Source organism: Saimiri boliviensis, chromosome X (genome assembly GCF_048565385.1).
Source record: "Saimiri boliviensis isolate mSaiBol1 chromosome X, mSaiBol1.pri, whole genome shotgun sequence".
Lineage (NCBI taxonomy): Eukaryota > Metazoa > Chordata > Mammalia > Primates > Cebidae > Saimiri > Saimiri boliviensis.
In genome coordinates this window covers 122,869,216-122,882,312 of record NC_133470.1, presented here as the reverse complement: position 1 = coordinate 122,882,312, position 13,097 = coordinate 122,869,216, and the positions used below count along the sequence as shown (strand labels likewise).

The window sequence follows — 13,097 nt, the reverse complement described above, 5'->3', positions numbered from 1 at the left end:
GAAAAAGCAACTAGTCCATTTTTATTTAGCAGAGAGTAAACCAACATATGGAACAAAGTTCCATATGTTTCTAGCTCAAGAAGGGGCATAGACTGAAGAGACGAATATTCAAGAAAACTTGATATTAAATGCACAGAAGACAAATCCATACCAGGTGGTTAAGAGAGAACTTGCACATTTTGGGAGCCATCCACAAATAGATCACAAAGCTAAGAGGGGTACAGTAGAATAGAGATGGGAATTCAGTCCTCTGAACATTTGCTGCAAGTCTCATCTTTCAAAAAGTAGAAGGAGTATGGAGAGGATTTACTCCTCTGAACCTAATTCAGAGCAGCAAAGATTAACTGGAGGGTGAACTCGAAGATAAGGGCCTGTTGGGAGAAAGCAGTGATATCATCCTGTATTCCACAAGTTGTATGTTGATAGACTAAGTGGAGCAAAAGCTGTAATCCCAACACAGGTGGCCCTTTGGTGCCATCCTTACCCATTCCTCAGTTCCCTGGACCTGCTATTTCTCATTTCACCATGCCTTTGACAAGCTCCTATCTTTGGATAGAATGCCCTTGCCCTGCCCCCAACCTCTAGCTTCTACTTCTTTCCTGTCTCCTTTTCTGTCTTATTCTTGTTTGATGTTTGAGGCTCAGCTGAAGCCCTTCCTCCTCTAGAAGCATGCCCCAGCTTCCTTCCTACAAGGCTGGGTTAGATGCTACTCTTTTGTGCTCCTATAGCACCCAAGCCTTGTTCATAAATACACAAATCACACTGTAGAGGCAATAGAGGAGAGTGTCTGAGAGAAAACTTTAGACCCCTTCATTTATTAAATAACGTTGGGAAAGTTACATGGCCTCTTTCAACTTCAAGTTTTCCTCATCTCAAAAATGGTTCTTTGTAGGATAAATACTAATTGCTAACATTTATTGTGCTCTTACTACATGCCAAGCATTGTGCTAAGTGCTTTGCATATATAGTTGTCCCTCAACATCTGCATAGCATTGGTTCCAGGACCTCCTTCAGATATCCAAATCCATGGATGCTCAAGTTCCTTATATAAAATGGCATAGTATTTATGTATAACATAAGCACATATTCTCCCATATACTTTTTTTGGAAGAATAAAAAATTTATTTCTTTATTTTGATGACTTTTATTTATTTATTTTTAGAGAAAACATCTCTGTCATCCAGACTGGAGTGTGGTGGCACAATTATTGCTTGCTGCAGCTTTAAACTCCCGGGCTGCAATGACCTTCCTGCCTCAGTCTCCTGAGTAGGTAGGACTAGAGGCATGCACCACCACACCCAGCTAATTTTTTCAAAAGTTTTTGGAGAGGCAGGCATCTTGCTATGTTGCCCACGCTGGTCTTGAACTCCTAGACTCAAATGATCCTCCTGCTTGGCCTCCCAAAGTGTTGGAATTACAGGCATGAGCCACTGTGCCTCGCCCATTCCATATACTTTATATAATCTCTAGATACTTATGATACCTAATACAATGTGAATGCCATGTAAATAGTTGCTATATTGTATTATTTAGGGAATAATGACAAGAAGAAAAGATGCAACCATTCATTTAAAAAAATATTTTTGATCCATGGTTGGTTGAATCCATGGATGCAAAATATATAGATATGAAGGGCTGACTATATTATATTTACTTGTACCTCTATAAAGTAGCAACTATTGTTCTTCTGTTTTTCAGATGAGATACCAAGGCACAGTATGGTCACACAGGCAGGAAGTATCAAGAGGTAGAATTTATGCCCAGCTTTTTTGACTCTGAAGCCCACACACAGAACCTCATAACTCTATCACCTAAGATACTGCATATAAAGTCCTCAGCACTTTAAAGTACTTTGCATATGGTAAGCATTAATAATGGCAGCTATTATAATTGTTTATTTGTGTTCTCCATTAGACTATGAACTTCTTAAGGATAAAGATTCCATCTTCCTCAGTACCCTCATTGCCTGGTACATGGGAATTGTTGAAGAAATGTTTGTTTGAAGGAGTCTGTAAAAGGTGACAGGAGAAATACATAACCAAAGAAAGTACAAACGAGTAGTACTATCCTGTGATAATAGCATCAGGAAGGATATGGACTGAAATCAGGAGGAAAAGCCAGAGATAACCAATAAGAACCTTTATGACCTGATCAGAACAAAAAGAACAGTATTTGATGGGGACTATATGTGTAGTCATGTTAATAAGATAGGAAAATAGTGGTTGAATGATGGGTGGAGAAATTCTCACAGATTAAGTAGAAGTAGCTGCAAATGAATGGTAATAACCTTAAAGGTCACAGTGGCCTTCTAGGTCATGGCTCTGTCCCATTTAGCTTTTCGTGTGTTCATGATTATTGCAACTGTATACAACAAATCTTACATACCTTTGCAAAACCAGTCTCACACCTGTATCCTTAGGTAAAAGTACAGACTGGAGCTTGTATGCCTGGATTGAAATCCTGTCTTTACTACTTACCATCTATGCAACTCGGGACAGCCTGCTTAACTGAATTGTACTCTAGTTTCCCTATCTGTAAAATGGGTAATAACAACACTGTCTACCTGATAGCATGGTAGTGAGGATTACATGAGTTGATTTATGAAAAGCTGATTTGTAATCGTGCCTGTTCCTAGTGCTCAGTAAATATTAATTATTTTCCTTATTATTATTATTAAACCTTCCACCTTGTTATTTTCCATTCCTTTGTCTTTATAGATTATTATTCATTTGCATATCTAATTGTACATAGTTGCAATCATAGTTTATACAATCACTGGTGTTTGTTTTGAGACAGAGTCTTTCTGCTATGCCCAGGTTGGAGTGCAATGGTGCAATCTAAGCTCACTGCACTCTCCGCCTCCTGGGTTCAAGTGATTCTCCTGCCCTAGCCTCCTCAGTAGATAGGATTACAGGTGCCTGCCACCACACCCTGCTAATTTTTGTATTTTTAGTAGAGACAGGATTTTGCTATATTGGCCAGTCTGGTCTCAAACTCCTTATCTGAGGTGATCTGGCCTCTGCAGCCTCCCAAGGTACTGAGATTACAGGCATGAACCATCATGCCCAGCCTGGGATCAATCTATCATCTATCTATCTATCTATCTATCTATCTATCTACCTACCTACCTACCTACCTACCTATCTATCTATTAATCTATCTATCTATAATCTATCCATCTATTTATCTATATACATATATCTTTGTTTTTTTGAGATAGAGTCTTGCACTGTTGCTCAGGCTGGAGTGCAATGGTGTCATTTCTGCTCACTGCAATCTCCACCTCCCAGGTTTAAGTGATTCTTCTGCCCCAGCCTACCAAGTAGCTGGGATTACGGATACATACCACCATGCCCAGCTGATTTTTGTATTTTTAGTAGAGATGAGGTTTCCTCATGTTGGCCAGGCTGGTCTCAAACTCCAGACCTCAAGTGATCTGCTCACTTCAGCCTCCCAGATTGTTGAGATTACAGGCATGAGCCACAGTGCCCAGCCTAATCTGTTTTTTTTTAAAAAGTTACACATTTTGGGTTTAGATAGTTTTGAATGTATATACAGAGTCTTCATGTGTATAATTTTAATACTTGCCCAATATTCCACCCAGTGAATACCAAGCCTGCCTCATAGTTTTTTTCAATGCTTTGGATAAGAATTGATGGCATGTTTCTTAGATCTTCACATGACACAAGACTAGAGGGAAAGTGAATAAACTGGATGACAGAATAAAGACTCAGACTTCAACAGCTTGGAGCAAGGGGCTAGAACTGATGAGATAAAATATATAGTGATCAATGTAGAGATTTGCTCTTGGGCCAAGTGGCCAAGTTCAGGATGAGAGAGGTAGGAGAAAGGCCAACGGTTTTTTGCTGAAAGCAAGCTCAAAGTGGGTCAGCAGAGTGACAGTGTTGGCCAGATACTTCAGTCATCCTTGGGGGCAGGGTGGGCAGAAGCAGAAGTAGATTATCTACAGTTAAAGACATGATTACTCTTAGGCCCATGTATGTTGTTGCAAATGGCTTGCATGTAAAACTGGTGAAATCGGAATAAAGCCATTGGATTTTACCAGTGTTGATTTCCTGGTTGTGATAGTGTACTACAGCTATGCAAGATGTTATGCCTGGGAAAAATGGGTGAAAGATTTACAGATTTTTCTCTCGAGTATTTCTTACACTTACAATGTAACTAAAATTATCTCTAAACAGCTTGAAAAGATCAGATTGCTTTTGAACTTTGTCTTCATCTTTTCACTCAATTGTTCAGTAGCCATTTGGAGTACCTTTATGTCTTAGGCCCCTCTATGGCAGATGCAAAGCTTACTTAGCTAGGAGTCTCAGTCTGTTGGGAGAGAGATGCACAAATGTTTGAAATACAACAGTTTATGTAATGTAATGGAGATATATTTAGAATGCCATGGGAAACACAGAAGAAGCCTGCAGCTGAGAGTGGGGTTAGAATGTATACAAAAGGCTTTAGAGCAGGTAGCACTTTGGCAACAGCAGGAAAGATGGGTAAGAGTTTGCCAGGCTAGTTAGGTGAGGATGGTCATTCCATTGAGAAGGAATGGCAGGTGATGTACAAAGGTTTGAAGAGCTGACACACTTTCCTGTAGTTGGTGAACAGCAAAATGTTGACTAAGGAAGAGAGCAGTAAAAGACTGGAGAGGTAAGATTCAGATTAGCAAAGTCCTGTGTGTTATGGTAAAGAGGCAGGATTTTATGGAGAAGATTCAGATATTCTGGCAGGCATGAAGCTAGCAGGGGCCAGGATGTAGCAGGTATTTAGGAAGAAACTTCTGCATAGCAGGTGGGAGAGATTGTCTGGAGAGAAGACCAGATTGGAGGCAGAAAGACCAGTTAAGAGGCTGTTGCCACAGTCCTTGGGAGAAATGATTTAGGCCTGAACCAAGATAGTGGGGTGAGTGTGTGTGTGTGTGTGTGTGTGTGTGTGTGTGAGAGAGAGAGAGAGAGAGGTATTCAAGAGATATTTTGAAAATAGAATTGATAGAACTGAGTGACATACTTGATGATGTGTTTCATGAGGGAAGGGGTAAGAGTCCCAGAAGACTCCTAGGACTCTGGTATCATTTAATGAGATGAGCAATTAAAGGGGATATAGGTTGGAGGTGAAAATATGGAGATAAGACTGCTGGGAAGATGGCCAACTAAGAACAGCTCAGGACTTCAGCTCCCAGTGAAAGTGCAGAGGGTGAGTGGACACTGCATTTCCAGATGAATTTGTCTTGCCCACAGACCAGGAGATTCCCGGGCAGAGGGGTCGCCAGTGCCGCTGTTCCAGCTGGTGTTCTGTTTTGGCCCCCGCGGGGCTGATTTGGCCCACGCGGCTGCTTTGACCATGCCCTGTTATGGCAGTTCTCCATACAAAAGCCACTGGTCTGGGAGCCTTTTTAGGTGGTGATTGGAGCCCTGAGACAGCAGAGTTGCCCATTCATCTGAAATAGTGAGCCAGGCCAGGAGATTCCTAGGCAAAAAATCCACCAGGAGCTGGCGCCGCTGTTTGAGCCGACTCAGTGAGTCGCAGCATGGGAGATCCCAGCACCTTTTCAACAAGAGACTGGAACGCTGGGTCGTTCTACTTAAAAAATAAAAAAAGGACTCTGAGTCAGGGAACCAGGTGATCAGGCTCGGTTGGTCCCACCCCCCCACCGCCAACAACAACAACAATAACAACAACAACAACAACAACAACAACAACAACAGTAATTGAAAACACTCTGGGTTGAGAGTTTCACAGCAAGCACAGCTGAACCCGGGACGGTCCAGCTCTGTAGGGGAGGAGACTCTTCACCACTACGGAGGCAGGCCGCCGTTGCTGAGGCAACCCGCTGTTGACAAGGCAACCTGCCACAACAGAGAGAGTCCACCATAACAGAGGTGGGGCCACTGTTGCCGAGGCAGTTCTAACTATGCCCATATAAACAGGACTGCAGGGAAGATCACGCGGCAGCTGGATGGAGCCCACAGCAGCTCAGCAAAGCCTCTGCAGACAGACAGAAACTAGGTGGGCTGTTAGCTGGGCAGGGCAGACCTGAAAGAAAAAACAAAAAGGGCAGTAGCACAATGGAAACTCATAAAGCCCCAACTCCCTGGGACAGAGCACCTGGGAACAAAAAGTGGTTTATGAGTCCAGCTGCAGCAGACCTAAACGTACCTGCCCAGCAGCTCTGAATGAACAACAGAGCTCACAGCTCAGGACTTGAGCCCCAATAAAAGACAGACTGTCTCCTCAAGTAGCTCCCTGACCCCCATAGATCCAAAGAGTCACCTCATAAAGGAGAGAACGGACTGACATTTGGCGAGCATCCTTCTGGGACAAAGATAGTGGAAGAGGAAACTGGTAGCAACCCTTACTGTTCTGCAGCTGCTGCAGGTGATCCCCAGGCAAGCAGGGCCTGGAGAGGACCTCAGCAGTCCTACAGCAGAGGGGCCAGACTGTTAGAAGGAAAGCTAAAAAAAAAAAAAAAAAAAAAAGTAATTTCTGCATCCACAAACTGGAAGCTCACTCAGAGACCCAATATGAAAGACAGTAACTACAAGGCAACACGTGGATAAACCCACAAAAATGGGAAGAAACCAGCACAAAAAAGATGAAAACTCCTGAAGCCAGAACACCTCTCCTCCTAAAAGGGATCACCACTCCTTACCAGCAAGGGAACAAGACCGGATGGAGGAGAGTGACGAAATGACAGAATCAGACTTCAGAAGGTGGGTAGTAAGAAACTACAGTGAGCTAAAATAACATGTTCTAACCCAATGCAAAGAAATTAGGAATCTTGAAAAAAGATTGGACGAAATGCTAACGAGAATGGACAACATAGAGAGGAATATAAGTGAACTGATGGAGCTGAAAAACACAACACGAGAACTTCGTGAAGCATGCACAAGTTTCAACAGCCGAATTGACCAAGCAGAAGAAAGGATATCAGAGGTCAAAAATCAACTCAAAGAAATAAAAAGAGAAGGCAAGAACAGAGAAAAAAGCACAAAAAGGAATGAACAAAATCTTCAAGAAATGTGGGACTATGTGAAAAGACCTAATCTACGTTTGATAGGTGTACCTGCATGTGATGAAGAGAATGAATCCAAGCTTGAAAATACTCTTCAGGATATTATCCAGGAAAACTTCCCCAACCTAGCAAGGCAGACCAATATTCAAATCCAGGAAATACAGAGAACACCACAAAGATATTCCTCAAGAAGAGCAACCCCAAGGCACATAATCGTCAGATTCACCAGGGTTGAAATGAAAGAGAAAATGCTAAGGGCAGCCAGAGAGAAAGGTCGGGTTACCCACAAAGGGAAGCCCATTAGACTCAGAACAGATCACTCAGCAGAAACCCTACAAGCCAGAAGAGATTGAGGGCCAATATTCAACATCCTTAAAGAAAAGAACTTTCAACCCAGAATCTCCTATCCAGCCAAACTAAGCGTCATAAGTGAAGGAAAAATAAAATCCTTTGCGAACAAGCAAGCACTCAGAGATTTCGTCACCACCGAACCTGCTCTACAAGAACTCCTCAAAGAGGCTCTGCACATATAAAGGAACAACCAGTACCAGCCACTCCAAAAACATACCAAATGGTAAAAGAGCAACAACACAATCAAGAATCTGCATCAACTAACAAAACAGCCAGGTAGCATCAAAATGACAGTATCAAATTCACACATAACAATACTATCCCTAAATGTCAATGGACTAAATGCCCCAATCAAAAGACACAGACTGGCAAATTGGATACAAAGCCAAAACCCATCAGTGTGCTGTATCCAGGAAACCCATCTTACATGCAAGGATACACAAAGGCTCAAAATAAAGGGATAGAGAAAGATCTACCAAGCAAATGGAGAGCAAAAAAAAAGCAGGAGTTGCAATTCTCATCTCTGATAAAATAGACTTTAAGGCAACAAAGATCAAGAGACAAAGAAGGACTTTACATAATGGTAATAAAAGGATCACTGCAACAAGAAGAGCTAACGCTCCTAAATTTATATGCACCCAATACAGGAGCGCCCAGATACATAAGGCAAGTTCTTAATGACTTACAAAGAGACTTAGACTCCCACATAATAATAGTGGGAGACTTTAACACCCCATTGTCAATATTAGACAGATCAACCAGACAGAAAATCAAAAAGGATATCCAGGACCTGAACTCAGACCTGGAACAAGCAAACCTAATAGACATTTACAGAACTCTCCACCCCAAATCCACAGAATATACATTCTTCTCAGCACCACATCACACCTACTCTAAAATTGACCACATAATTGGCAATAAATCACTCCTCAGCAAATGCAAAAGAACAGAAATCATAACAAACAGTCTCTCAGACCACAGTGCAATCGAGTTAGAACTCAGAATGCAGAAACTAACTCAGAACCGCACAGCTTCATGGAAACTGAACAACTTGCTCTTGAATGTTGACTGGATAAACAATGAAATGAAGGCAGAAATAAAGATGTTCTTCGAAACCAATGAGAACGAAGACACAACATACCAGAATCTCTGGGACACATTTAAAGCAGTCTCTAGAGGAAAATATATAGCAATGAGTGCCCACATGAGAAGAAAGGAGAGATCTAAAATTGACACCCTATCATCAAAATTGAAAGAGCTAGAGGAGCAAGATCAAAAAAACTCAAAACCTCGCAGAAGACAGGAAATAACTAAGATCAGAGCAGAACTGAAGGAAATAGAGACACAAAAAACTCTTCAAAAAATCAATTAAGCCAGGAGCTGGTTTTTCGAAAAGATCAACAAAATAGAAAGACCACTTGCCAGATTAATTAAAAAGAAAAGAGAGAATAACCAAATTGATGCAATAAAAAACGATAAAGGGAATATCACCACAGATTCCACCGAAATCCAAACCATCATCAGAGATCATTACAAACAACTCTATGCACATAAACTAGTAAACCTGGAAGAAATGGATAAATTCCTGGACACCTGCATCCTCCCAAGCCTAAACCCGGAAGAAGCCGAAACCCTGAATAGACCAATAACAAGGTCTGAAGTCCAGGCAGCAATTAAGAGCCTACCACCCAAAAAAAGCCCAGGTCCAGATGGGTTCACAGCCGAATTCTACCAGAGATACAAAGAGGAGCTGGGATCATTCCTTCTGAAACTATTCCAGATAATTCAAAAAGTGGGAATCCTTCCCAAATCATTTTATGAGACAAACATCATCCTGATACCAAAACCCGGCAGAGACTCAACAAGAAAAAAAAACTTCAGGCCAATATCCATGATGAACATAGATGCAAAAATCTTCAATACACTACTGGCAAGCCGATTGCAACAGCATATCAAAAAGCTTATCCACCATGATCAAGTAGGATTCATCCCAGGGATGCAAGGCTGGTTGAACATATGCAAGTCCATAAACGTAATTCACCACATAAACAGGACCAAAGACAAAAACCACATGATTATCTCAATTGATTCAAAGAAGGCCTTTGACAAAATTCAACAGCACTTTATGCTAAAAACCCTCAATAAACTAGGTATTGACAGAATGTATCTCAAAATAATAAAAGCTATTCACGACAAATCAACAGCCAATATCGTACTGAATGGGCAAAAACTGGAAGCATTCCCTTTGAAATCTGGCACTAGACAAGGATGCCTTCTCTCACCACTCCTATTCAATATAGTACTAGAAGTTCAAGCCAGAGCAATCAGGCAAGAAAAAGAAATAAAGGGTATGCAAATTGGAAAGGAGAAAATCTAATTGTATCTATTTGCAGATGACATGATAGTATATCTAGAAGACCCCATTGTCTCAGCCCAAAATCTCCTGAAACTGATAAACAACTTCAGCAAAGTCTCAGGATACAAAATCAACATGCAAAAATCACAAGCATTGATATACACCAGTAACAGACTTAAAGAGAGCCAAATCGGCCGGGCGCAGTGGCTCAAGCCTGTAATCCCAGCACTTTGGGAGGCCGAGGCGGGTGGATCACGAGGTCAAGAGATCAAGACCATCCTGGTCAACATGGTGAAACCCCGTCTCTACTAAAAATACAAAAAATTAGCTGGGCATGGTGGCACGTGCCTGTAATCCCAGCTACTCAGGAGGCTGAGGCAGGAGAATTGCCTAAACCCAGGAGGCGGAGGTTGTGGTGAGCCGAGATCGCGCCATTGCACTCCAGCCTGGGTAACGAGAGCGAAACTCCGTCTCAAAAAACAAACAAACAAACAAACAAACAAACAAACAAAAAAGCCAAATCAAGAACGAACTGCCCATTCACAACTGCTACAAAGAGAATAAAATACCTAGGAATACAACTAACAAGGAACGTAAAGGACCTCTCAAGGAAAACTACAAACCACTGCTCAATGAAATAAGAGAGGACACAAACGGATGGAGAAACATTCCACGTTCATGTTTAGGAAGAATCAACATCGTGAAAATGGCCATACTGCCCAAAGTAATTTACAAATTCAATGCTATTCCCATCAAGCTACCAATGACCTTCTTCACAGAACTGGAAAAAACGCCTTAAACTTCACATGGAACCAAAAGAGTGCCCGCATAGCGAAGTCAATTCTAGGCAAAAAAAAACAAAGCAGGAGGCATCACACTACCAGACTTCAAACTATACTACAAGGCTACAGTAATCAAAACAGCATGGTACTGGTACCAAAACAGAGATATAGACCAATGGAACAGAACAGAGGCCTCAGAGGAAATACAACATACCCACAACCATCCAATCTTCAACAATCCTGACAAAAACAAGCAATGGGGAAAGGATTCCCTGTTTAATAAATGGTGTTGGAAAAACTGGCTAGCCACGTGCAGAAAGCAGAAACTGGACTCCTTCCTGACACCTTTCACTAAAATTAACTCCAGCTGGATTAAAGACTTAAACATAAGACCTAACACCATAAAAACCCTAGAAGAAAATCTAGGCAAAACCATTTAGGACATAGGGGTAGGCAATGACTTCATGACCAAAACGCCAAAAGCATTGGCAACAAAAGCCAAAATAGACAAATTTGACCTAATCAAACTCCACAGCTTCTGCATGGCAAAAGAAACAGTCAGCAGAGTGAATTGGCAACCAACAGAATGGGAAAAAATTTTTGCAGTCTACCCATCTGACAAGGGGCTGATATCCAGAATTTACAAAGAACTAAAACAGATCTACAAGAAAAAAACAAACAAGCCCATTCAAAAGTGGGCAAAGGATATGAACAGACACTTTACAAAAGAAGACATACAGGAGGCCAACAAATATATGAAAAAATGCTCATCATCACTGGTCATTAGAGAAATGCAAATCAAAACCACATTGAGATACCATCTCACACCAGTTAGAATGGTGATCATTAAAAAATCTGGAGACAACAGATGCTGGAGAAGATGTGGACAAATAGGAACACTTTTACACTGTTGGTGGGAGTGTAAATTAATTCAATCGTTGTGGAAGACGGTGTGGCAATTCCTCAATGACCTAAAAATAGAAATCCCATTTGACCCAGCAATCCCATTACTGGGTATATATCCAAAGGATTGTAAATCATTCTACTATAAGGACACGTGCACACGAATGTTCATTGCAGCACTGTTTACAATAGCAAAGACCTGGAACCAACCCAAATGCCCATCGATGATAGACTGGATAGGGAAAATGTGTTACATATACACCATGGAATATTATGCAGCCATTAAAAACGATGAGTTTGCGTCCTTTGTAGATACATGGATCAACCTGGAAACCATCATTCTCAGCAAACTGACACAAGAGCAGAAAATCAAACACCGCATGTTCTCACTCATAGGTGGGTGTTGAACAATGAGAACACATGGACTCAGGGAGGGGAGCACTATACACTGGGGTCCGTTGGGGGGAAATGGCAGAGGGATGGGGGGTGGGGAGGTGGGAAGAGATAGCAGGGGGAGAAATGACAGATACAGGTGAGGGGAAGGAAGGCAGCAAACCACACTGCCATGTGTGTACCTATGCAACAATCTTGCATGTTGTTCACATGTACCCCAAAGCCTAAAATGCAATTAAAAAAGAAAAGAACAAAACATGTTATATAGAATCAATCTAGTTTTCAGCAACTTTATAGAGAACAAATGCTATATGTAAGAATCTTGGACTAAAAAATATTGAATTAAAAATGAGAAAACTAAAATAAAAAAAAAAAGGAAAGAAAATATGGAGATAAGGGATAAGGAATTTAGTTGTGGACATCCTGTGTTTGAGAGGCCTCTGAAACAGCCAGATGTATTCAGGAAGCATCAGGAGATGAGGGCTAGATCAAGTTAGCTCCTTTTTTTCTCTCACAAGTCCTATGCCTTCAGAATGATAATGTCTTTCTAATTATTTCTCTACAGCAGATGAAGGCCAGGTAGTCCCAGTATGCAATACCAAACGCAAACCCCTAGCAGTACTGTCATGTGGTTGTCAACAAGGACAATGAGTTTCCCTTAAATTGTGTGCCTAAGGAGAAAAGATTATTGTCTGTCTGTCTCTCTCGCTCTCTCTCTCTCTTTCTTTCTTTCTTTTTTACTTCTTTCTTTCTTTTTTTCTCTCTCTTTCTTTTCTTTTCTCCCTTCCTTCCCTTCCTTCCTTCCTTCTTTCCTTCTTTCTTTTTTTGTTATTTTTTTGAGACGGAGTTTTGCTCTTGTTGCCCAGGCTAGAGTGCAATGGTGCGATCTCGGCTCACCGCAACTTCCACCTCCCAGGTTCAAGTGATTATCCTGCCTCAGCCTCCCAAGTAGCTGGGATTACAGGCATATGCCACCACGCCTGGCTAATTTTGTATTTTTAGTAGAGATGGGATTTCTTCATCGCACCTAGTCTGTTTTTTTGTTTTGTTTTGTTTTGTTTTTTAATGTGGAAGAAAAACAATGGCATCTCTGGAGAATCAGAAGGAAAAGGATGACAATAAGCAGCTACTATACTTTCCACCAGATACATAAACAAACTATACCCGTCTCTAAAAGCAGAATCTTTCTGACTTCCTGGCTGAGCAACGTGTATTTTAACAGGTTTATAAATGCCTGAGGCTGAGTGCAGTGGCTCAGACCTGTAATTCTAGCACTTTGGGAGGGTGA

General features: G+C 41.4%; 2 protein-coding genes across 3 annotated transcripts in view; one reads left to right on the top strand and one right to left on the bottom strand.

Annotated features, from left to right (window-relative positions):
* TRPC5 (transient receptor potential cation channel subfamily C member 5) overlaps positions 1-13,097 on the bottom strand; it is a 303,299-nt gene that overhangs the window by 63,469 nt on the left and 226,733 nt on the right. The gene's annotated exons all lie outside the window — the stretch shown is intronic.
* TRPC5OS (TRPC5 opposite strand) overlaps positions 1-13,097 on the top strand; it is a 109,346-nt gene that overhangs the window by 38,587 nt on the left and 57,662 nt on the right. Inside the window, exon 3 of the mRNA XM_074391489.1 lies at positions 1,699-1,861. The gene's annotated coding sequence lies outside the window, so the exon portion shown is untranslated. The remainder of the gene's footprint in view (positions 1-1,698; positions 1,862-13,097) is intronic.